This window comes from Balearica regulorum, chromosome Z, assembly GCF_011004875.1.
Source record: "Balearica regulorum gibbericeps isolate bBalReg1 chromosome Z, bBalReg1.pri, whole genome shotgun sequence".
Taxonomy (NCBI): domain Eukaryota; kingdom Metazoa; phylum Chordata; class Aves; order Gruiformes; family Gruidae; genus Balearica; species Balearica regulorum.
In genome coordinates, this window is record NC_046220.1 from 38,261,605 (window position 1) to 38,283,057 (window position 21,453).

Sequence of the window (21,453 nt, forward strand, 5' to 3'; positions counted from 1 at the left end):
GAAATTCAGGGTCTTACCAGGACTAATAAGGGTTGAGAGTGTTAAATATTGAATGAGAAATGTTGAAAATCAGGCATATGCATTTACTTGATAATAATGATTTCAGAAATATAAAACAAGCACTGTTCAGAATAGAACCCTTGACCCCTCACAGCAGCCCCTTAATGATCTCATGTCCTGCTCCCTTCGACATCTGTTTCCCTTTATGCAGGAGATAAATTCCTCCCATACCACATAACATTCTTAAGAACTGTTATTACTCGCTGAAACAAGAAGTTCCCCAGAAGCATTTTGTGCCCTTTCTGTGAATCAGACTTTAACAGCTTCTTAGGAGCTAATGGATGGCATGTTTGTTGCTATTTCATGGAACAGGACAGTTGAAGTGTCACAGTAAGGGTCTGTGTAAATAGTGCCCAGCTTACCATATGGCCCGCAGGCCAGACTGGGTGTCACTTGTCCCAGACAGCATCACTGGATGGAGCGGGATTGCTGGTGGAAGAAGACCTGAAGATGAGTGAGACTGCACAATGCCTTCACATATATCTACACGATGCCATACCTGCACATAAAGTGGTGGTAAGTTGTTTTAAAGTTTCAAATACATTTTTCACTGTTCACCTTGGGTCTATCTGATGTGAGGCAGTTCTGTGTGGTAAGACCCACACTGGCTCGGTCAGATACCGTCAGCCTTATTGCTGCTCTGGCACAGGACATTCCTAGGTGACTAGCTCTGCTAAGCAATGCATATTCTTAGTGACATCCTACCACCTTTTCTGTCCTTCCTGTCTGTTATATTCTCAGGTCATAACTCAGGGTCATGTCCTTACTGCATGCTATAGACTGAAGTTATTTTATTTTTTTTTTTAACATGAAGCCATTTTCTGGGGCTGTTGCATCAGCTGACCCACATGCCATAAGAGGTTTCCATCCTTTTTGCTAGGAGGACCTTAGTAAATTCACTGGGTGGGCTCTGTTAGCAGAGATCTTTGTCACTAACCTGTGTTTAGGTCTGTTGGCCACCTCATTTTCTTTCGTATATCACCTACCAATTAATGCAAATAGAGTGAAATACTAGCTTTTTTTTTAGCCAACAGAAAGTTCCCCATTGAGATTAATGGTCTTTGTATTATTCCTATTTCTTAAGGCTCTTCTTTATCCACAGCTTCTCCTTTCTGTTCTCTCTTACACTTCAGCTTTTCATATGTCTTACCTTTGTCAGAAACTGAGGTTCTCCAGCTACTGAATCTTCTTTTCCCATTCAATCTCCTATATGAATTATTCCAGTAGTCCCAAAGATTCCTATGATTCTACTTTCTTCTCTTAGACTTGAAACCTCTGACACAGATCTTCTTTTGTCAGTATTCAAACTCTCCACACCTTGTGCCTACTCCTTTCATTTCTCTTAGCTGTTCATTGTTAACTCTTTTAAAGTCTTGTAAGCATCAGTGCTACCAAAAGTCAACATCTTGTCAGTTTTAGTGCTGCAGCTGGTAAGCTCCCAGGTGTCTGCTGGAGTGGGACCCACTTGCCTAAGTGTGATGGTGTCTATCAAACCTTGTCCCCTGGGTCTCTGGCAGCGCTGAAGGTAAATGGATGCAGAACTAGATATAGTTCATGGCTCAGCTGATGTGTGAGGTGATGGGTACATTTCACTTGGAGAGAATCATTACTCATAACAATTTCTCCCACCTCCAGAGGAAAGTAGGAATGTACGTCTCCAGGGCACATTATTCTCTGGGATGCTTTTGGAATAGTGTTATTTATGCCCCACCCTTTGGCAAGCCTGGGAACAAAAGGCATAATCAAAGCCTTATTTAGCTTAAATACAGAGCTTTGTGGTTCTGGAACAGCAAATCCTGTATTTGCATCTCTGCTGATGGTCATGTAAAGCCTGTGGACACAGAATTGTTACCAGTGGCATCCTTGCAGCCTTTACTGGGTAACTGTGCATAAACTGGGGAGGGTTGTGAAAAGGGAGGTAAACATCCTCACTGGCACCGGGGCCGACATTACTATAACACTGTAAGTTGCTGTAATACATTGGTGTAAAAGGTACAAGTATGTGTCTCAGCATCCATGACTTTCTGCTCCATGCAATTTCAGATCTCTGCTGAGTTTAGACACCCTCTCCATCCACCCTGCTGTCACAGGAAAGGGAATGGGCCCCAAGGCAGAGAACCCCTCCCTGAGGGTGTCTCTCACATTTACACCTCGCCCCAGGGCAGCTGAAAGGCTCAGGAGCTCCGGTTAGCTGTTGGGAAAGTCCAGAACAGAATCCGTAGCTCAGCATGAAATTTAGTTTAAAATCTGTCATATTTCTCTGTATTTTCTTCAATGATCTTTCAACTTTCATTGGAGTTGTGTAAAGGTTTGTGAATCTTGCCGTTGCTGGCATTTCCTCCAAAGGAAAGACTCTTAAAGAAAATCACCTGAGTTATATGTAGGAGAACATTTTACATTTCATAAAATATAATAAGATGCTTGCATCTCATTCTGAGAACTGTTTGACGTTTTGGGGTATTTATTTTTTGGGAAATCCAGACATGTTTTTACAAACATCTGTCATTGTTCTATTTCACTGACAAAAATCGGTTACTGCATTAATTTTTTTACTACTGTATCACTTTTCTGTGTATCTTTATATTTTAGTATTCATTTTAATGGCTATTGGATGTGCTGCCATTAGCAAAATGTGGAGGGGTTTGATGTTATCGTACTCCCAAGAGCTGTGGGATCTGGACCAGCACAAGGTAGTAGTCAAAGACCAGTGTGTCTAGGAGTGGATGTCGACATGTGAGGTTGTGCACATATAAAAAAATGTTGTGCCGCTAATAGCATATTGGGAGATCCGTGTCGTGATACTTTGTCAAACAGCAGCATAGTCTTTCAGGCTACAAAGGCACAGACTACCTGTGCCAGACACAAAGAGAAAGAGCAGCAAAGTCGGTAATTGTATTCTGTTCTCATTTAAAGCACCTCATCACTGTTCATTCTGATGGAAGCTGTATATGCACATGTACTCTTGCACTGGGTATAGGGGACAGAGCCCATGCGGCTAACCCTTGTGTACAGATATAGCTGTGTCTATACCAGTCACCCTTTCTCTGTAAATGCTGGTTTGTATCCATTCCTTTTCTTATTGTCTTGTGCTGCCTCCAGACACGGTTGTCTTTGTTCTGGAAAACAAAAGAATAACACATGATAGTGGCTGTGGTCAAAAATAATTTACAGCTTTCCTTTTTATTCACAGACTTTGGAGATTTGTTTAAGAAATGAGTCAGTTTTTCACATTTAAATCAGTGTGCAATTTTCACTTAATTTCCTCTCTCATTTTATAGAAACAGAAAAGGAAGTGTTCTTATTCTCAACTATTAATTTTATTCTGGTCCAGAAATGATGGGCCATACGTTCCTACTCTGAAGTGGTTTACAGCTGCTCAGAACTTCATCCTGAAGACACTGAGACTAATAGACATTTTCCTATCTACCAGGATTTGCACTGTCTGGCTTTAATACCTATCTCTTTGAAGCCTACTTACACATAAAAAATTGAAATCATCCGTGGCATCACCCTGCATATCTGGTGAATCATGAATTTTGTAGCAGAGGACAAGGTATAGGAAAGACTGAAGTAAAGGTCTGATGCTCTTTGTGACACCTTCCTCCAACACATAGCAGATTTCCAAGGACTCTTGGCAAGGGAAAATACTATTGAAAGAGTATTTCCTCCTAAGAAATCTCATCCATAATGTATGCAAGTAACAGTTTATAGGTGAGCTTTGGAAACAAAATCTGTCTTATTTTGACCACTGTTTGGTGATTTTAAAATCTGTTGTGGCCATATTTTTACAGGTGTTGATTTTGTAGTGTCAGTGAAAAAAGCCACATTACTGAATTTCTGTCTGTGCATCTCATACCTTTTGCATTCTTCTCTCAGTTTCCATTCCCTGTGGTTAGTCAGTGGGTTGTCTTCAGAAGAGGCTGAAAGCACCAGCTCCTGTGTCACTAAAAAGTGTTTTGTGTGTCACTTAAGAGCTGTTTCTTAAGATCTCCATAACCAGAAGTTTTTTATATGAACAACGTTTAAATAATTTTTTTTCTAAAGTTCCAGACAGAGCTTCAGCTGGATTTCTGCATAAATTTGTTCATTTGAAAGGATTTACATTATTTTTTCCCAGCCATTTAAAGAGAAGCAAGGAAAAAGGAAACTGTTTTAGAGTTGAACCTGATGGACCTTGTGCCTCTTGCTCAGAAGTAGTTCAGCATATTCCTGCAGTCCTCAAGAGATGTGCATATGATAAGAAGGTGGACTATGATAACAGATACCAGAAGTGTATGAGGTGAGGCAGCTCACCTACCACTGTAAGCTGTGAAGAGCCTCATGATTTTATTTTGGAGGATTTCTGTGATCCATGTTTGCTGACCTGCACTAATGGTCATGCTGACAGTGGGTGATGTTTTTACAGGCTTGTTTGGTGAGTTTTCTGTTGAACCTTGGTTCTTGTCCTATCAGTTAATGTCCCCTAATGTATGGCCAGCTTAAAATAACGTGACTTAAAATAGTTTGTTTGATATGCATTTTTCCTATTACAACAATAGAGAATCAGGCATGATTCCCTAGCACAGAAGGAGAAGAAATGACACAGTGTCTTAAAACTTGCTTGTTGAATGTGGCACAATTCCAGGTATAACCATGTGGCCGCTGGTTAGAGATAACGGAGTCGAGAAGCTTTCCCCATGGATGCTGTGCTGTGGGTCATGTGAGGCTGCAAAGATAAAGCATTTGCCTATACTTACCGTAGAAGCCTCTGTTTCTTCTCTCCCTGTTCCCCAGGAGAGCTGGAGAAATGCATCTTACTGATTTTATTTCATTGGATTCTGTCGTCTCAGCAATATCCTCTGCAAGCTTCTTCTTGTGGCATTGAAGAGGTGTCCACTCAGAAAACGAGGACCAGAGTGTCTGGATAGATTAGATCTGTTTCAGAGAGGGGGAAGGGATGTGCTGACCCACTCAGCTGTGTATTTATAGCTCTCATGAATAATGGCAGGATGCAGGGGGAAGCATATCTCAAGAGATCACCCACAAAAAGAGTCAGATAATAACAGAAGTGCTATAAATATCTATAAATATACAGGGGCTGGGTGACTCGGGTGAGAGTGACTGCTTTAATGGATGAACTGTTGGCAGAATTGCAGGAGAGAGATGTGTGTGAGTGCGTGTGGGGCAAAGCAACAGGAGCTTTTGTGAGCGTATCGTCTCTCTCTCAGAGACAAAGCCAGAAGGATTAATTGATAGGAAAGGTCCTTGAAGGTGTTGGAGTTTTTTCCCTTTTCTACAGCATACACTGTTAACTCTGGTGTTCTGCTCTTCCTTGAGTTTTGCATTGCACATCTTTTCCACTGTCTGTGGGGCGAGTATCTTCTTCATCACAGTCATTCATTAGCCCTTCATGTCTTTCATTAAGAAAGCAGTGCAAAGGTAAACAGATCCTTTCAGGTTCCCTCAGGACCAGTGTGATATGAGTAGCATGGAAGAGGAGCTTGAAACTAAAGGGAAAATTCTTCTAGGTCTTTCTTGGACTGACTTCTGAAGAATTGCTTCTGTGCTTGGCTGAAAAGAAATCATAGAATGGCATCTGAGGCAGGATGAAGCCAAAGATCTGGCACAGTGAGCAGGAGCAGGTGGATTTCTGGATGTCAAAGGCGACCAGTCATGTGCAGAGCTGCTCCCAGCACTGCCCCAATGGACACCTTCATAGGAGCCCTGCTTGGTGTGAAGGAAAGTGCAATCATCATCTGCAAATTTACCATCTCTGTTGGTAACTGGTTTGGTGTGAGTAGTCAATACTGTGGTTCTGTAGGTGTATGCATTGCTCCTGTCTTGTATCATAGGACAGACCTTTCACCCTGGGACCTTAACAGATTTTCACGGTGGGAATTGCTGAGTAATAGAGGGACTATTGATAGAAAGCATATGGCTATTCTTTGCTGAGAAACATCTGTTTGTGTACAGAAAAGGTTATCACAGCTCTCTATTTTAAAGTCCATTTGATTGCCATGGAAGATGTCATAATGTTTATGTAGGATACCTAAAAGGTCTGTGAGACCAGGAACTTTAAAAGGTCTGAACTGCTTTTTGTGATTGCAAGTGGAAGATTTGTGCTCAGAAACACCTATGGCATTGAGATTCTTCCATTCCATTCATTCTTATATTTTATTTCTGAAGCTTATGAATCCTTTTGCTGGGCACTTGGGTGGGAGAAAGGAGCTGGTAATTCCCACCTGAGTAGCTGTAGAAAGAAATGCACTTTTAGAAGATGGAGAGATGTTCCTGCTAGTGTGTTGAGAAATATCTGCCTAGCATGAGTGCTGCTTGCTATAGTTTGCAAAACTTTTTCAAAAGCAGGAGAAACTGTGGTGGGAAGAGGTGGGCTGGCTGCTGAGCAATTTCATCAATTGCACTGAAGTGCCCCGGAAAATGCTGTAACAGCTCCTGCAAACTGAGTCCTTGATGCTCTGTGCCCTTCTTTCTATAAAGAGGACACCTGGGAAGAGGGTATATGCTTCTCTCACAGGCTTTGGTGATGATTACTGCAAATATCACGTCCCGTGTAAGAACATAACTTTTTTTGGGGGGGCAGGGAGGGATATCAGTGTATTGTATGTAGGCTTTTTATGTAAACCATGTTCACAGTTTATGCTGTTCAAAGTAGGAGACAATGAATTGCTCAAAATGCAAAAATACACATGTAAAGATAGTTTCAAGGCTTTTAAACTAGAAAATGAAGACTACATCAAACTAAACTTTATTAATAATAAAGGAGAAAAAATGCTTTACTTGGATAATAGTGCCATGAAAAATATAGCCCAATGACAGGGAAAATTTTGTTGGAAAGGTGGCATAGCCGGCAAATGGGCCATGGTGTTGTACAGCAGAGAGCTTCAGAAGTGAAAGTGAATCCTGTGCTGCATAGGCGGGCTGAGCAGATGAGTCTGCTGTATGGTTTCTGGGACACTTTGGGTGCAAGTTCTCTTTTTTCATGTCTGTGTATGGTATCCACCACTGGATCAAAGCCAATGTCTCAGCAACTGTCAGCCAGGAGAATAATCTCTACACTTTCTCTTTTCTGGGATTCACTTTCCTTCAAATCCTTTCCTTTTTAGGACTTCCCATCTGGGCTTGTGGCAGGTTAATCGGAGCGCAGAAGGTGAGATGGGCACGGTAGCAGCTTTCATGGTGAGTTATAATTGGTGGTATTTGGAGGTGGAAAGAGGAGACCAACTTCCTACAATTTCTGACCCGGCTGCCAGTTCGAGGGATGAGGAGGGGAACGGCTTAACAAGAGTAGTTTGAGAAGGAGGGCCAACATGACAGCCTTGCAGATCCCCCTCAGAGGAGCATGATGCCCGGGCCCCCCAGGATCAGAACGGCAAAAGGCGGCCAAACTGGGGGTGCCACCGTGGCATTGCTTTGGGTACCCAAACCTGCCGACATGTTGGCGCGTGAGTGTCAGAGCAGGTCTCGGTGGCTGCTGGTGCTCAAGCAGCAGGCAGGTGTTTGGGGAGGAGGGTCAGAGGGGTGGTGGGAGGAAGGCGGGTGGGATCAACCGGCAAGCCAGGACAGGGACGAAGCAGACATCGCTGTGGTAGGACTAGGCAGGTATCCACACCATTTTACTGCATGCCCCCACATATATCCGGTTCTGAAGGGGTTTAATAACATGCATTAAAACACCACCTAATTTGAAATAAAAAAACCCCAAACTTGTATACCAACACATTTTTGTGCAAAACACCTCAGACTGACCAGGCAACAAAGTGTAAATAAGCCTTAACTCTAAAATTTGTTTAAATTACTACTCCTCTACAGTGAATCAGGGGTGGTTCCTTTTTAATTGTTAATCTGAGGGCAAAATTAGTTGAGGGTATTTTACAAACTCATCTTTTATTCACTCAAAGTATTTTGTAAATTGTGTTAAACAGTTGAAAGGTGCCAAGGTGTTTCAATTTGTGGAATATTTTATTTTCTCTTTGTGATTTCCTATATGACCATTAGGTCCCTATTGTGTCTAAAATAAAAATGCAAGCAGTTCCACTGAGCCTTTTTAGTTTTATTTTTTAAAAAATGACCAATGTATTAGCATGCAAGTCGGCTGAGGTGGTACGACAGAAGGTTTCAGTACAATGTGACGCACAAAATTGATTTACCTTAGCTCTCATAGCGCAGCTTTTGAACACACAAGATCAAACCACCACAATCAAGGGTAAACATCTAACGCGTCTTTGACAATTACAAGAAGTGCTGTAAAAATAACTAGGATTAAGCATAGCACAATTGCTGGCCTGGCACTGTGCCTGCGCAGGGAGCACGGCACACTGCCCCAGGAGAGGGGAGATTGTCGCTTCTTGGGTCCATTGCATCCTGCTGAGATTGTGGAGGGGAAGTGCTACAGGGTAACCCCAGGATTTTTGGGGTGCAGTAACGTAACGGCAGCATGGCCAGGGCACCTTCCACGTCCGCCCTGGGAGGAGATAGGTACCCAGGGCTGGCTCCGAAGGGGCTCCAGTCCGGCCCTCTGCACCTCCTTCCTCAGGGAGAGCCAGAGGCGTCTTCAGACACAGTCCAGCAGGTATCAAATCTGACAGCATAACCCTGTGTAAAGGGCGTGATAGGCAAAAAGCAATCAGCCAAGCAAATCTGTGTTAAGGCTTGCTTTCAAGGTCTCCTCTTTGTACTAACCTCTCTTTAATTCCGCGTGCAGCTAGCACGCACCAAAGGCAGCGGGGAGGCCTGTGTGGGCATGCTATGATACCGCTCTGCTCACTGCTGTGATCCTTGGCACAGGAAGAAGTCTCGTCTGAAGAAGAGTAAATATTAATTTTTCCTATCAGGAGTTGTTTGATTGTAATTTTTAAACCATTTAAAGCATCAAAAGAGGTAACAATCAGCTTAAAGCAGAGCAATCAGCAGCCATGGGGCTGCGAAGGCAAGTTGCAATGGGTTTGCTAAAGTTTCTCTGACACACAAGTTTTCATGTTGTGAAATACCTTTGTTATTTTTCTGAGAAATAAATTTTGATCTTGCAATGCGTGTGCGAGTATGATTTGAAGGAACTCTGGACTCAGGCATTAAAAAGGCCAACTGATAGTAAATTTCAGGCATCATGCAATTACAGCTGAGTCTCTTGCTTCCTGGGAATGCGCCTGAAATAAATACTTAAGGAATTTGATTTCAGAATGCACCAATAACAGATATTACAAGCTCACCCTTTATGCTAGAGCCAGCTCTGGACACAGGCAAGTTGGAGTAACTCTCAAAATGTCTTTCAGTGACAGAGGATTGAAGAAGAAGTAGGGAAAAGGCATACAAATCCCTGATGTTACAGAAATACTGGCTGGAGTGCGCTTCACGGCTAGCAAGCAAATACTTAACAGGAAACCCCAATGGCTCCTTCCATGGCTTCCTGGCAAGAAGAATTTCCTTTCATATTTTTGTAAGCTGACCTGGCTCACACATAAATGAAGCCCCCAGGAGACTTCCTTCCTTCTCTTTTGGGATTTGCACTGAGAAAAATTGCAATTAATGTGATCTAAAGCAGCTACACATGCCACTGCAGCCTCACAGCCCTGGGAGTGCGGTGGAGATGTGGTGTCTGGGCACTGTTAGCTCTGGGACGTGTTTGCAGTAGCGTGAGGCCATGCAGTTCCCAAATCACTCCTATCTCATCTAATGTGATCAGACCCTGCTGCCAGGATGCCTGTGTCGTACATTCGTGCTGTGCCAGCCAAGGGCCACATGAATCTGTTATCATGGCGCTGAGCTTCAACTCACCAACACTAAGCAGAAGTCCCCAACAGCAGCTTTATTTTAAAAATTTTCTTTTTTCCTTTATTTTCTCTTTCCAAGACTAAGATCTGTGTTTTGGTGAAGTGCGTGCGGACTTCTGAATTGGTGGCAGCCTGAAGAGATGCCCGCCAGCACAAGGACACTGGGGTTGGGGACAGAGTCCAGGCAGCCCACGGCAGCAATGCCCTCTGAAATTAACCCTGCTGCTGCCTCTTCTCCTGTTGTCCCTCACACAGTATGCAAACACCAGGTGCTGGAATCACTCTCTAAATGAGTTACATCAATTACCTCAGCGTAAAATATTCAGTACAATCCATGTCCAACACACTGTCCCTCACCTGTGTATGACTGTTTTTGCCACCGGCCTTTGGGACTCAGAAATGTGAAACTGTCCGCAGTTGGTATTTTGTTTGTTGCTCCTGAAATGAAAATGTTCAAACAAAATGTTTGAATCCTGGACAGCACCATGGACTATATGCGTATGTAACACACTGTCTGTTTTTGACGCACTGCCCTTGAATTTCTGTACCAAATGGTGTAAAATACATAGATGCTCCAACATTTTCACATGTTATTTTGTACTAATGTACACAATAGGTTATAAACTGATAAATAGATGGAGAGCAATATGGCAGATGGAAGAAATTATAACCATCTTTTAATTTTGAGTCTAGGTTCAGAACTGGGGAAGTTGGAAAGGACAGTATTTTCAAATCTTGTGTCTTAGGATTCACCAAATATTCCAACAGTAATGGAAAGTGTCTGTCTCTCTTCATCTGGTATACAGTGACACTAGGGCTAATATGCTCCTATCAAATGTGTTTCAGTTAGGTGTCTGAAGCTAGGTGGGATGATTCCGGTCTTTAGGATATATTTATTTATAAGAGAGCAATGCAAATACTGGCTCTAACATCAGTCTAGGTCAGAATATCTGTACTGGATGGATACTAACCTTGTTTTGAAAAACTGCAGCTGTTTTACTAAGCTAATCAGGCTCACTGAGCAGCAGCACTGATGTGGTTACACTGCTTTCAGCTTCAGGTCCATCTGAACTTAAGCATTTCTGTGATACAACATAAATAAACCGCTTGCTCCTACATAGTGGTCCTGCTTTTGAGATTTTGAAAAGTTTAAGACATACTGCTCTTGCAAAAAAAAGCCAAACCCAAACAACCCCCCCAAAAAAACCCCGCAAGAATGAAATGAGTACCATGGGATATCTATTATCCTCCCACTTATTTTGTGGAAAGTACAAGACAGTTGTATTTTATGAAACTATAGCTGACAGGTAATAAAATAGCAGTTGTCTTGTAGCATAATGACTGTCCACTATCACTTGACATGAAAGTAATATATCCCTTGATGGATCAGAGTTATCTAACTCATGCTAGCAGTATCTTGCAAAAGCAAGCTGTTTTAGATGCTTTCTGCCCTGTCTAGTCTAGCTCCTACTTCTACCTAACTGGCTAACTGGTTGGACACAGCATCCAGCTGCTTCCAATTCTCCTTAGGCAATCTTGTAGTAGTTTCTTTACATGCTTATGGGAAATAACACAGATGGATGCATCCTACTGATCAGATTTTGACTGCTGATTTTGGAAAGAATCAAATCCTGTACTTGTGGCCATGATTGCACAGAAATGCCCAAAAGTTTGGACCAGAATGCCTGACAGGAGAAACAAGGGTCATCTTTCATCACACTTGTCATGGATTGACTCTGGATGGAGGCCAGGTACCCCCCAAAGCTGCTCTATCACTGCCCTCCTCTGCTGCACAAGGGAGAGAAAATATAACGAAAGGCTCGTGGGTGGAGATAAGGGCAGGGAGAGATCACTCACCAATTACTGTCACGGGCAGAACTGACTCGACTTGGGGAAATTAGTTTAATTTATGGCCAAGCAAAACAGAGTAGAGTGATGAGAAATAAACCCAAATCTTGAAACACCTCCCCCCACCCCTCCCTTCACCCTGGGCTCAACTTCACTCCCGATTTCTCTCCCTCCTCCCCCCAGCAGCACAGGGGGACGGGGAATGGGGGTTGTGGTCAGTTCATCACACGTTGTCTCTGCCGCTTCTTCCTCCTCAGGGGGAGGACTCCTCACACTCTGCCCCTGTTCCAGCCTGGGGTCCCTCTCACAGGACACAGGCCTCCAGCAACTTCTCCAACATGAGTCCTTCCCACGGGCTGCAGTTCTTCACAAACTGCTCCAGCGTGGGTCTCTCCCATGAGGTGCAGACCTTCAGGACCAGACTGCTCCAGTGTGGGTGCCCCACAGGCTCACAAGTCCTGCCAGAAAACCTGCCCTGGCGTGGGCTCCTCTCTCCACGGGGCCAAAGGTCCTGCCAGGAGCCTGCTCCAGCATGGCCTTTCCATGGGGCCACAGCCTCCTTCAGGTGCCTCCACCTGTTCTGGCGTGGGGTCCTCCACGGGCTGCAGGTGGAATCTCTACACCCCCTCATCCTTCCTCTATGGGCTGCAGGGGGACAGCCTGCTTCAACATGGTCTTCACCACGGGCTGCAGGGGAATCTCTGCTCCGGTGCCTGGAGCACCTCCTGCCCCTCCTTCTGCACTGACCTTGGTGTCTGCAGAGCACTTCTCCTCACATCTTCTCACTCCTCTCTCTGGCTGCAATTGCTTTTGGTGGTTTTTCCCCCTTCTTAACTCTGTTATCTCAGAGGTGCTACCACCGCTGCTGATGGGCTCGGCCTTGGCCAGTGGCAGGTCTGACTTGGAGCCGGCTGGCATTGGCTCTGTCAGACACAGGGGAAGCTTCTAACAACTTCTCACAGAAACCACCCCTGTAGCCCCCCCACTCCCAAAACCTTGCCATGCAAACCCAATCCCACGCTCCAGTCTGCTAAGAACAAAAGTGAAGTAAAGGCTGTGGTTACTTACAATACACCTACAGTCATTTGGACAAATTCTTCTCAAGACTCATTGACCTCATGCCATTTGCAAACATACATCAGGGCTGTGAACGTTCATTTGGTATAAAAAAGAGGCCCTAGATCTTTAGTCTTGCTGAGAAGTAAGTACAGAGCTGTAAACCATGTCTGCATCCTTCTGTAGACTCTGAGTGGCTACCATGTACATAAATATAAAGCCTATACTTCACACATCATTCTTAACCTGTTGTGGCAGGAAAGCCACTGATATCTCACTGCGGAATTTATCCCCCACCATTGCAGGGACATAACTGAGGTGGTTGATTTGGGAGGGCAGCCACCTAGTCGGAGGTACACTGACACAAATACATGTGCATGCACACACACACATCCCAAAAGGTGGTCAACCAGCCTCCCTGTAGGGCTTCTCTACCAACCATAGTGGGACAATCTCAGTGATGATGCATTTGTCTTGGGTACCTCAGCTAGCTGACCAAAAATTAGCTGGTTTATGACGGCTCTTCTTTGGTCCTTTAGTCTAAAAAATGTGAAACCCCAACCTAAATTAAATAAAATAGCAAGTATGATTCAGGTGCTGGGCAATGGCTTCCTCCCCTGCCCCTTGCTAATGATCACCTCACCTAGCAGTAGAACAGAAGATTTTAAAAATAGGCTGGTTGCAGACCAAATAGGATTGGAGGGACACAGCTAACCTCTTGAGAATTGCAAACATCCATTGGTCTCTGCCTCTGTCCTTTTGGCATATGGCCTCACTCAATCTTCAAAGGCAAATGACATTAAAATGGCACCAGGCTGGAGAGTATATACACACACATAATTTTGGGTAAAATATATTGTGGGAATGTTGTAGTTGTCAAACAATAATGTAGAGACAGGAAGTTTTCAGCTAATAATAATGGATTTTAACCGAAATCCAAACAACCTTAATCTTTTGTTGTAGGTATGCTTAATGGTGTTCATGCTTCATGCAATAATGCTTAATTACTGGTTTTAGTGGCCTTTCCTTTTTTTAACATGCAGTGTGAGTCACATTGGAAGGGAGAAAAGACTGCTAGGTTGCTCTAAAATCTTCTGAAATAAATATAGCACATATCTCTCAGTCATTAGCAACTAGCTTTTTTCCCTGAGTGATTCAACATCTCCTGAACAATTGTGACTACAAAAACCACAGCTCTGAAGCTGGTCCCTCTGGAGTGATCTTCCTTCACTGATGGACTTTTTTTTTCTAGAGATGAGAACAGAATGGATAGATGCCAGGATTATTTACAAGCAGTCTAGTCTCCCTAACAACTCTCCCAAACCATTCATCTGGTTCAGAATATGAAGGATACTCAATTATTCAATAAAAAGGTTAAGCCTGTGGTAAATATGCATAGTCAGTAATGAAATGTACTTCCCCTGGGTATTTTTTTAGAAGGATGCAGACTGACAGATGTTTGCCACATCCTTGCTAGATATGTTTTCTGAGGTTTTAGTTTGTGACACTGCTTATGCTTACTTTCAAAATGCAGTTCTTTGGCTTCATTGCTCTACTGAAGTTGTAACTGGGTGACAGCGAAGTAAATCAGCCATGAAAATCCATGTCTGCCCAAGCCAAGGCAGTACTTCCCATAACATTTCTGTGTGAGTACCCTGCTGCACAAGAAGGGCCAGGGAACAGCCCACCTAACTCTGCTGGCCCCGGGCTTGCATCCATCCTTACCTCCATAGGTCTCTTTGCTTTCATTGCCACAGTTTTTCTGCTAGGTGTTTTGCACATAGCCATCAATATACATTACGATACATATATAGGAGCTCGTGACTGTACTGCTTGATATATTTGGCTCTGGTGCTTGGATGGGAGCTGGTTTTTGTCTTCAGTAATTGCTGCAGGTTTGTTCTGTTAAAAACTTTTGCTGAAACAGTGGGACTCTAAACTGATACTGACTTGGCTAACAATAGCCCTTACCTCTAACCAACACTATTTCCAGCAAAGTCTGGCCTTGAGTGTCCATATTTTTGAAGAATAAATGCAAACACATCATACTATGTCAGCAGAGGGACCACCCAGGTTTCACTGCAGGACTGAGCTTTACGTACAGCATCCATGGCAGGGGGGTCTCTGCTGGGGAAAAGTGCAACAGATCGTTCAGGGGTAGGAAGGACAGATTTAAAGAGGAATGCAATGTCAGGGAAGTTTGCATAACAGTTAAATATTCCCTGTATCTGATTCGTCTCTTTGCAGGCACAGAGAACAAGAGTGTGCATAAAAAAAAGGGCACTAAGTTCAGGTAAATGCTGTGAGAGGCAGAAGGTTAAAGTTTCCTGGAGCTGATCTGAAGTATAGATACATAGAATTGTGTTTCTATTTCTTTTTACTGACCTGTAAAGCTTTTGTAACTGTTGGCTGTATTTTGATTGTGTAAGTATATTCACTATTTTTTACTGCGTCTGAGATGTGTGTTAATGCTGGTTTCTAAGCGATAAACACCATTATTCATCCATTCTCATGTTTTAAAACTGGACTGGGGGCCACCTGCCTGCTTCCCAGTGCTACTATATGTTTTCCAAACATAAAAGAAAACACAGCATTCCTCCACTGCGCTGCACAGGAGTTGTCCGTGCAGAGATCTGCGTGCTACAAGTGTCTCAATGTGACCAGTGTTAGCCAGGAGCACCCTGACCTACACCAGGACACTGGGAAGAGTGACCAAAGCCCCAGGGCTTCCACGGCTCTGCAAATTAGTCTCCGCTCTTCCTGCCTACTCTCCTGAGCTCTCATGGACTGAAAGCAAATCTGCAATATTGCATCTGGTTGCAAGTGTAGGCGGGGGGTAAGCAGGATCTGGAGTTAGTGGGAATGGATGTGAGACCCCTTAGTCTTCCCAGAAATCCATCACAAGGCCGCAAAGAGAAATAAGGGGGAAACTTATAAACTAATTCAAGCTAATCCTCAGTCCATGGGTTTGGAAAGTTGGGTAGTTTAAGAACACTTTTTAGCGTGCCTTCACTTAAGTAACACCTCATTTGCTGCCTTAACATTTGCAAATATTTGCTCTGAGGGCTGGTCACCGAGGTCTTTGATTTCATCTGTTGCACACTAACAATCTGAAATGTTTTTAATACTCATTAAATTCCCATACAAAGAGAAGTAGTTCAGTTAGAAAATCATGTCAAAATGTTGATGATTTTTCTTATTTCCTGTGGAATCTTTCAGTGGGAAAATGTCTTTCTCACGGCGTTTCAAGGATATTAACTGCCTTTGTTGTGGAGGGAAGAACTTATTATATGTGGTTGGTTTTTTATTCTCTTATTGTATTCTTATCTTTACTTAATGTTTATGTAGCAGTAGTGCCTAAAGACTCCAAGCAAATTGAGGATGCATTTGCACTAGGAAAAAAATGGGGCCCAGGCTTTGGCCTGAAAGGCTGGTAAACCAGTTTTTGTTTGCTTTTTTCCATCTTATGGAAAAAATAGGTCTCTCAGAGCTCAGCATCAGTGTTGCTGACAAATGCAAGCAGTCTGGACAGCTTGTAGGCAAAGGCCTGCCAGTTACAATGAACTACACTATGCATTGCTCCTCAGCTGTGGGATAGTCCAGAAAGACCTAAAATACACATGTAACTAGAATTTCCTGTAGATCTACAGCTAATATAAATCCCAGATATTGTAATGAGTATGTAATAAGCACACACCTAGGAGCAGAGATAAGCTGAGAGGAGTATTTAAATGCATGCTATTGGCTTTTTGGTTTTTTTTTGCCAGTGAAAACTGTGCAACACAAAATTGGACTCCATTTTACAATAACACTGAGGTCAAAGGAATTACACTGTTGAAAAAGAGCAGGATGTGGTTCACAGACAAAAGGAGAAATGCAGGGAATATTACATAAGATAGAGCAACAAAGTTGGATGGGTTATGTGTCTGAAATTTACTATAATCTTACTCTCTTCTTAATGAGTGACATGCCATGCCATCTAAATTGTCTCATTTCTTGGAGGACCACACGGATGGGTATTTACACAAAAGTGGTACCGCTGCATGAGAGGTTAAAACAGCCTCACGACTGCAGCAATGGAAAGTACCATCATAATGCATCAAATTAAAGATTAGAGGAAATCGCTCTCTGAGCAGACCCTGACCAAAACAAGAAGTTGCTAGCTTCCTTTTGCTCATAGCACATAGGAAAGCAGCAGAACTCCCGTAAATAGATACTATATGCTGGTACTGGAAGACTTACTTAAATCAGCAAGAAAAAGATACGAAGGGGGAAAAAAGAAAAAAAAGTTAATGCATTATCTGCTGTGGGGAAAGTTTCTTGAAGTACTGGACTGCTGCATCACCACGTATCACAAAGTATATAGAAATGGAGAACAACATGCTAACCAAGCAGTGCTCAGTTGGAAACTGTTTGTTCACAGTTTACAGGCACTAACTGCATCTTCAGAGATATAATAACCCTGTGTTCTGACTCGATTGCCAGGTTTCCAAGGGCCAGTATCAAATTTGAGGCATCACTAATAAAAGACTTGTTCAAACTCTCACCCAGACATTTAGGAAAATTAAACAAAACTATTTGCAGCCTAGTTAATTAATTTTCCCAATTTACAAAGAAGAATCAATTGCCTTGCCAATCAGTATTTTACTAAAAATTGTGAGGCCAAAGCAGCGAGAAGATGAAGTAGTGAATGCAGCAACACTGGATTATTCCTTGCCCAAAGTGCAGCAGTAGCTGTTCCCAGTCGCGCTCTCCTTGCCGGTTCCTGCTGATGCATCGGCCTGGCTGCGTCCAGAGAAGCAGCCCCTGCACCCCACACAGTGCCTCTGGCCTGGGCACGAGGTCCTGCCCCACGCACAACCCCACACACTGCCCCATGCACAGCCCCACGCACCATCCCATGCATTGCCCCACACACAGCCCCACGCACAGCCCCACGCGCTGCCCCACGCACAGCCCCACATGCCACAGGTCTCACTGCTCAGCTGCTCCTCTCAAGTGCTTTAGCAGCATTTTTGTCCAACTGTCTCAGCTCTTCCACAAAACTCCCCATAGCACCAAGTCTCTGTCTCTTTTCAGCCCTCTGAAAATGGATTTTCTTTTTGTTTGTTTTTCCTTTTAGCTTTTAGCCTGTGGGCCTCAAGGCAAGGAGGTCTTCCCTGGAGAGGGGAACCGCTAACGTGGGGCACACCTGTGCATCCGCTGGTGGCCCAGGTTTCTGACCATGGCTGCTGTACACTTCCCACTGCTCTGTGATGCGCCTCCCTGCTTTTTCTTTGCCTGTAGTGCCTCCTGACCTCAGCTTAGCAGCTTCTGTAAAATAAACAAACTTTGGGTCTGGCTGTTGGTTCCTTCCAGCCATCTCTCTCTCTCTGCCAGATGTGGATGGAGAGGTCCTCTCCTCCAGGGCAAGCTGGTGGGGAGAGGAGGATGCAGTGAGAGAATGAGCACTTTTCTCTTTTAGCCCCACGTAAGCTTTTTTTTTTTCCCCTGAAGATTTACAAAGACTGATATCTTCAAAAAGTTTGAAAAATAATTAAACACTACTTCTTCTTTTGAATATTCAACTTGTGGATATCGTGTTGATTCAGCACAGAAAGTCACGTGAGCCGGGATTTGCAGGCGAACGTGAGGAGACCTCAGACAAAGCATCTGTGCACGGCCCGAAGTAGCAGAAACTTCCATCCAGTTGCTTTGCCTCAGATTAAATCTACACAAAACAAACTTTACAAACATGCATGCAACCACAGCATTACTACAAGTTTGGCTACAAATGTCTTCTATTCCTGGGAGTATTAGCAGAGGAAGTTTCCCTGGGATCAACAGCTGAGGTAGACGGGACTGCAAAGTAAGTACAGGGAAAGCATAGGTGGTGGTGGTGGGGGAAAATACAGCTATACATCCCAACTTTTAAAAGAAAACAGAAAATGAGGACCACCGGGTTTGCTGCTCCTCACAGGGCCTGGGAGAGTTGGACTTTGTTTAAATACAAAAACATGGGAAATTTAGAAAGGGACTGGTTTGGCTGGAGTAGCTAAACCCGAAGCCCCATTAGGCTGAACCACAAAGGGCCAGGATGCCAGTTATTTTATGGCTGCCCCAGGCAAATCAGCTGCTGTATCTCATTTCACTGTAGCGCTGCCGCAATAGTTCAAAGGTTGTCCAAGTTTGCCTTGTATTTAGATTTCATCAGTGGAGCAGCAGCTTAGTAAATATATGGATATTTATTTAAGTTTCAGCTTTCTCAGCCATGGCTTAGCTATAGTACTGACAAAACCCAAGCTGTTGGAGCCATGAGTTAAAAGCATGTGGTTTATTTATGCCATTTGAACTATGGGGAGACTTGGGACAGGGAGGTTAAAAAGTCCTGTCTGCTGTTTCCTAAAAAGCCAGGAACACAGGAACGCCCAGCCCTATTTTAAGATAAAGGGGTAAAGACTGTCTGTAGGAGAAAGGTTGTTTTCAAGTTGTTGACGTATTAGAAGTTGCTGTGCTGCAGGGAGATAACTGTAACGTAGTGACTTCTCCATGAATCCTCACCCTGACGCCAAGTCAGGGAGGCTGTTCCTGTCACAGTCTCCATTAAGCGTAAGCGTGGGGGCATTTCAATGTTACCAACCTTTGCAATCATACTGACATTCCCAGTGTTAGTGGAGATTGTTTTCGTGAAAGTCTTAGCCCTGTCCGTCAGGTTATTATATGGTCTTTCTAGCTTTTAAAAAAATCACAGTTTTAACCCATATGGTTACTTGGTATCCAATCAAAGCACACGTGAAATATTAAAGAATGGTAGGAAAATAAAAGCAGCACGACATTCATTATGCTTTTCAAAACCCACAAATTTTAAAGCTAATCTCCGGGTTATTCTGAGCATGACTCATGATTTCTGTATGTCTGGGGTTAGCTATAGCACATCCTGATTTACTGCTTTCTCTGAATCTGTGTATCTACACACGGCTACATCTAGGCCAGCTGGCTAGCATCATGGTGGGAACAGCACCCGCGACTTTATCATTTTGTGGGTGTGTGCTGCGCTCCTCGCTGTACTCTCTGGACTCTGCATTTTACACGTGTGTCCAGAGCAGCTCACAGGGACCAAAATAAAATTAAGAAAGAAGGGTATTTCCCACTAATGCAACCACTTGCAGTGAGCATCTAGCATAGAGTGGATTTGTGCATCCCCAGTTGTATCTGTGCAACCGAGGAGCTGTTTGTTCAAAACATCCGTGGCAGCAGGGAGCCCCTCATTCCCTCACCTTACAGCACCCCACCCCCGTCCCCCGGCTCTGTGCCAGCCCAGGGTCAAGAGCTTCCCCGGGGTAAGCTTCGCCTGCCTCTGGGCAGATGGTGTTTCTGTAAAAATGCAGTCCCTCCTCCTGGGAGAGCTGCACCAGGAGGGTGGCTGGAGATGGGAATCAGGCATTAATTGCATCCTGCCTGCATGTTGTTGTGGTGCTAGCTTGATCTCCTCTTATTTAGAGTGTAAAGCACTTCAGTTTTCCCTGGGTAAAAAGTCGCTGCTTAGACATTAGCTATGGTCCCTTGGAAGCTGTTTCTGCCAAAACAAATTTCCTCCATAAACACTAACATTTGCTGGTCCCAGGAGTCAAGGTCCATCCTTAGAGCAGCTACTGCCCGCAGGTCCCAGAGGAGAGGGGCGAGCGTCCCACAGCGCCTGGGTGCGAGGAGCATGCCACGCTGCTGCCCCTCGGCCCCAGGGACGGGGTCTTGCATTGAAATGCCTGATGTTTGATCACCCAAGATGAAGCAAGCCAAAAAACAAAGCTTCATGCTGTGTCCCACGCTTCACGCAGTAGCCTGCCTTGCTGCTGCTCGTATGGGCTGTGAGCACGTGCTGCGGGCACGGCCTGGGGCCGTATATCAATGTAATAAGCAGGACAGCTAGTTGACCTTATGTCCTTTGAGTGACACCAGAATCGTGTTTAGACGCTGCAGCAGGGCAAAATGTCTGTTCGGTTTTGGAACTGTAGAAGAAAATGTTGTAGGACTAAGGCAAAATGAGTTTTTCCAGCAGGAGCCAAGCTATAATACAGATGTGTCAATAAAGTATTGAAATGTTATGTTCAGCTCTCACTAATTAATTAGACCAAAAGGTTTCTGTTGATGATTAGGTACTTTAACAGACAGTCGTATGCTTGGGAGGTCTTTGAAGGGGGATGTCCTAAAGTAAGAGTGTAATTTCACAGGACAGGCAGTAGTGACAGGCAGAGACCTCTGCAGTCCTCTACTGTGTGTTGAGACCAAGAGCAGATATGAAGAGCTGATATCCCCTTGGGATGTAGCCTGGGTGAGGAGAGCGTGGGTCCCCTGGCACCTACAGCAGCAGGTCCTGTGCTTGTTCAACAGAGCTGGTGGCAGAGCCCCAACCTCTTCAGCACCCAGTACTCTGCTTTGAGTAGGTTACTGGCTGAGTCAGTCTAACATAGTCATTAACAAGATATGTTTCAGCTACATCCTACAAGGATATTGACATTCTATTTTGCACAAAATTAGAAATCAAAGGGCTGGCATAATGGACCTTACTTTCCATGGCATTTGAGAAAAGGTGCTGGGGAATTTCTCAGTGAAAGAATCTGATCTGAGCTGACTATCCTCAGTGTCGCTGCTGGTGCTGCGTGAACTGCTTACCAAACTGAACTCCAAGTGACACATTTGAAATGGGAAACATCTCTGCTCTGATACACCTGTGAATTATGGCAGT

General features: G+C 44.0%; 1 long non-coding RNA gene across 1 annotated transcript; it reads left to right on the forward strand.

Moving 5' to 3' along the window:
- The first annotated feature begins 299 nt into the window (after nucleotides 1–299).
- On the forward strand, nucleotides 300–9,108 carry LOC142599394 (uncharacterized). Its single transcript, XR_012832944.1, has 3 exons — nucleotides 300–576; nucleotides 7,164–7,236; nucleotides 8,762–9,108. It is a non-coding gene; the product is annotated as an uncharacterized LOC142599394 (long non-coding RNA).
- Nucleotides 9,109–21,453: the final 12,345 nt, after the last annotated feature.